The sequence below is a fragment of the Rhipicephalus sanguineus genome, unplaced genomic scaffold (assembly GCF_013339695.2).
Source record: "Rhipicephalus sanguineus isolate Rsan-2018 unplaced genomic scaffold, BIME_Rsan_1.4 Seq9414, whole genome shotgun sequence".
Taxonomy (NCBI): domain Eukaryota; kingdom Metazoa; phylum Arthropoda; class Arachnida; order Ixodida; family Ixodidae; genus Rhipicephalus; species Rhipicephalus sanguineus.
In genome coordinates, this window is record NW_023616342.1 from 30,106 (window position 1) to 35,047 (window position 4,942).

At 49.0% G+C, this 4,942-nt stretch overlaps 1 pseudogene; it reads left to right on the forward strand.

Moving 5' to 3' along the window:
* The first annotated feature begins 251 nt into the window (after positions 1-251).
* LOC119378719 (elongation of very long chain fatty acids protein AAEL008004-like) lies at positions 252-1,084 on the forward strand (annotated as a pseudogene).
* The last annotated feature ends 3,858 nt before the right edge of the window (positions 1,085-4,942 follow it).

The window sequence follows — 4,942 nt, forward strand, 5'->3', positions numbered from 1 at the left end:
AGCAGAAAATGCATTTCTTCTTCCTAACTTTCTATATGCCATCGCTTCGGACAACGTTCACCCTCCTCCCCTGCGAGATCGTCGGAGTACTCCCGACTTTTTTTTTTCATTTTTGTGGTGGGCTCTGTAATGGAGTGTTATGCCTCGGTGGAGAGGCCATAAAAGCGACAACTCGCGCGTCGCTCGGTGAGGAGAAGACCTAAGGGCTGCGAGCAGACTACGGCGCTCGTCTCTGCGCAGTAGGGCCCACGATGGCGACGGCATCGATCACAGCCAACGACGGCCCTCCGTTTTATCTGCCGCGGGACCCTCGCACCACTCAGTGGTACTTTTCGGGCAACAAGCAGCTGATAACGCTTCTGCTCGTCGCTTACATCTACATCGTTAAGGTGGGCGGCCCGAGGTTCATGAAGAACCGCAAGCCGTACGACGGCATCAAGCCGCTGATCACGTTCTACAATGCCTTCATGGTGGTGGTGCAGTGCTTATACGTCTACGCTTTCTTCACAACCGCGTACATCCGCATTGGTTACAGCCCTATCTGCCAGGGCATAGACTTCGACGCCAGGGACGAAGGCACCATGCATCTGCTGAACCTCTACTGGTGGTACACGATGGTCAGGATACTCGACTTCCTGGACACCTTCTTCTTCGTGCTCCGCAAGAAGGATTCACACGTATCCTTTCTGCACGTCGTACATCACACCATGGTCGCCTTCAACGGGGTGGTTCGGAATCACCTACGGTGCGGATGGCCAGGCGACGGCCTTTGCGGTCATCAACGGCGCCGTGCACGTGGTGATGTACACATACTACTTCCTCAGCTCTCTGGGGCCCGAGGTGCAGAAATACTTGTGGTGGAAGCGCTACATTACGCAGTTGCAGCTTGTTCAGTTCGTAGTGCTATTCGTGCATTCTCTGATGCCGTTCTTCTTCAACTGCAACTACCCCAGGTCGCACACGTACATTACGATGTCGCAAGCCGCTTTCTTCTTCGGGCCTCTTCATGAACTTTTACGTGCAAAGCTACCAGAAGAAGACGCACGTAGCGACGAAATCCGTAGCTAACGGCAAGATGCATTGATGACGGCTTTTCTTTCTTTTTTTTTTTGTGCGCCTGGTGTTTAAATGAACTTCTGCCGGAACTCTCGGTGGTTTTTGCTGGCGAAAAACCGGTGTCTTGCTTACCCTTGCTGTGCCCTTGCGGCCCAAATGCGGCTGCAAGAAGTTCAAGCGGACCGAGATACTAGTGACGAGTACCGGTTAGTACTATAGATATCTCTGCTGTAGTTCTAGCCCACAGTGAAGCCATTCGTTTGTCGGCATACGTCTAGGGTGCGTTTGGTATGTTCTAAAATGTGTTTGTGATAACCTGGGCCGTATTCACGAAGAGTTGTCGTACTAAAGTTTTTTTCTAATGTAATTTTCCTGCCAATCCTGCTGCTCGGCACATCACTAGCCAAGGCATTCTGCCAAGGGCGAAGAGGGCTTACGAACAAATATATTTGTGTATGCTAGCCAGGGTTTACTAAGTTTAGCCGGTTTAGCTTCAAGCGTTGCTGCTAAGGTTCTCAGGAATAAAAGTCGTATTTTGACAGAATCACTGCAGATATGCACCTATCTCCTAGTCTTTAATGCAAAGATGGACAAGAAATTGCGCCTGCAATATATGAATTTGGTTGGATTTAATGACATGGGAACAAAGTGCCGTGAACCTGTCCTTATAGCTGTGATGTTCAACATTGTCTTGTAACCAACACCCAAAGTAAAATTTGTTGCTACTTTTGTGCTTATTTGTGCGGTTCTTCTTTTACACTCTGAAATGCGCTCCCACGCAAAATGAGTAATATAAGTCAAATTAGAAATGTAAAAACATTCAGTTCTTCATTGCACAGGATTCATGAAGTTGCGAGGAATGAAACAGGACGCACGCAAGGTAAGATGTATTCGTCTCGTCGAAAATTTGCTTTTTAGCGTTCGGCTGACAATTCAGGGATAAGACATGCATGCCTCTGGTGTCTCAGTTCAGCGGGGCTTTATAAACAGTTGTCTGCCATGCCATTACAGTCACTTTGTGGCTCTCTGCTTGAATACTGAGGTGCGAGAATTCGTGGGGATTGCCTATTCGCTGACGTACTTACGGCGTACTTGTTAGCTTGGATGGTTCGTTGCGCTAAGCGAGCCAGTGCAAATTTCCACTGCCGTCATGCCTGGTGGAGGCCTGGTAGACTTGGCGACATCGTATGTTTGTTGCAAACAAATTTTTGGCTGGTTAGGTTTCGCTGTAGCACAAGTCAAAGTTCGTGTAGTTGCGACACGAGATGGACTCACGAATTCCAGTACTCCTCAGCGTGAAAGTTCTTATCCCACTGTCCACATTATTTGGCAACCAGCCCACTCCTCACTCCTTGGTAATGAGGACGCCCAGCATCAGGCTCGAGCTTTAGGCTCCTATTAGGTGGTTGACCCGCGAGCGTACGGTGACATAGCATGAAATTACGCAGCATTATAGATCGGTCGGACCTCACTATAACCGCGGGCACGAATCGCTAAATAAACGGTGGGAGCTCGTGCGGAGGCAACTCGAGACGGGCTTCTTTCCAAAAACGCCAATTCTGTGCTCCTACTACCTTTTCACCTCAGTGCAAGCTGTGCCGAGCCCCCAGGACCGACCTCTTTCATATAATCTGGGGCTGTCCCAGTAGACACATCCATGGTAGCCTACAGGGCTTGTAAATTACGCAGCAGTGGGAGGCCACACTGCTCAGCTGCGACCCAGACGGGTAGGTCTGGATCACGGGGCGGTTGAGGCAGCCGCCAAAGAGCAGGGGCCGACTAAACGTCGTCGCCTGCCGCAGTCGACGAAATCATTTTTATTGGTTTCCGACAAAAGTATTGTCCTCCTCCTCCTCCTCCTCTTGTATCCTTACACAGATCAGTAGAAACTGGCGGATCATGTCGATCGACCACGTTTCAAGACTACTCCGATAACCAAATACCTTACGTTGTATTTTCTATCTGTACTTCAGAAATAGGGGAAACAAAAGCCAAAGTGTCCGGTATCGTTTCCATTTAAAGGGACCATTTCTCGTATCTCATAAATGGGTAATTTGTAAAGGTTATTCGACCTCAGGTTTCGAGAAACATACCGATACTGATCTTCAGAATTACGGAAATCTTGACGCCGATTCTGAAATATGGAGTCCTTGTTTCGCGGCTGCAATCGCACCGTCCGTTGCGCAAGCGCTGGTAGCTGCTGTAGAAAACTTAAGTTGAAGGCTCCGTTTAGCAGCTTCATTGCGCGCGCAGGTAATTCTGTCATGCCTGGGAGGTCATTGCGCATGCCCTGAGTGGTTTTGGCGATGCCAAGTCACCGCCACACACACACAAAAACAAAAACTACAGAATAGAAAACAACCGCTGAAAAAGAGGGTGCCCTCAAAACGGCCTTTTGAAGCATGGCGCACGACTTTTTAAAGGGTCCCTCACCAGGCCACACAGCAAGTTTTAGTTAGACGCTGGAAGTTGTGGTGTGCCGAATGAGGAGCAGTATGCCACAAGAATTTTTCAATTCAGTTCATTACGAGCTGACAAAAACAATAATTGTAGTGGCGCGAAACCATGATTCGAGGAGGCGAGCTTCAAACCCTTACCACTCGCCCGGTGTAGCCTTCACAAGCCAAATCCCTTCCCTGCCCTCTTCACTTGACACATACGCACGAACACGTCATGTGCATGCATGGTCACGTGCGCATGACGTGTCCGAGCCAGCCCGAGCACGCGAGCGGCGTTGCACGGCCGATACCTTTCTTTTATGTAGCGGCCATGGGCGTTGTGTCGGCGTTCTCTGTCATGTACTGCCTGTTTCTGCGGGACGGGCAACGAAGTTGCGGCATTTGTACGGGCACGAGAGAATAAATGAGCATAATGAGTGCCCGAACGCGCCAGAACATTACTTTCGTTTCCAGGGCTGGCGTCTGCTCGTTGCGCTGACCGCGGGGACACGCACGCATGGGAAACAAAGGCATATTAGCTCCGGATCTCGCTGCAATTCACGAAAAAAAATGAAAAAGACGTACACATTCCCTTTGTGTGTCTTGTTATTTCTCTCAAGTTTTATTAATATATTCAAACAACAAATTACACAAACTACGCATGTCGTGTCAAATAATTGTGGCAGCGTCACGTGCTACTGTTGGCGACGTCAGAGCACAGTCGTCTACGTAGAGGAGCGACGTCACAGCACTACCATCTACGTAGGACCATTCCACCATGTACAGCATCCCCTCATTCTCCGGGCGCGCGGCCGCGAGAGGAAGGGCAAGCAGCGTTCACCTTGAAATTTGACCCATTTCCGCGGCGCGTAGCGTTGCAAATTTTGGCAGACGTGATTGTGAACGCCCAGTGTATGCATTGCGCTCATTAGCTCAAAATTGTAAAACCTGGTGAGAGCCCCTTTAATGATAGGCCTTTTACTCCTGTACAGAACGATTACGTCGCTCGGCGATAGACATGAATAAGACGCTCATGTTATTTCCGTTATGAATTAACGTTGAAAACGCGGAGGTAAAGGGAACAGATAGCGGGCATGTTTCGCAATTCCCGGAAGTAACGAGGTACGTCGAGATCCTCGTTATAACACGTCCCGTAACTGGTGCTCACTTTAGCATCTTCAAGGAAAAATCGCATACACGTGCCGACTAACTGCCCATTCGACTGCATACACGGAACACATTTTTCTTAATGACCGCGCTCTTTGTATTCGTATTAATGACGTTTTTCCGGTGTCGTTTAGTGATGCCTGGTTGTCAAGCTCGCTTCGCCCAACAAGCCATTACAAATGAATGTTTTTTGAATGAAATGCAGAGAGCTGAAATTCTTTCGGCGTGGGTATAGCGCCTAGAGCTCTGTAAATGGGGTATAAGGATTAAAGATTACGGAT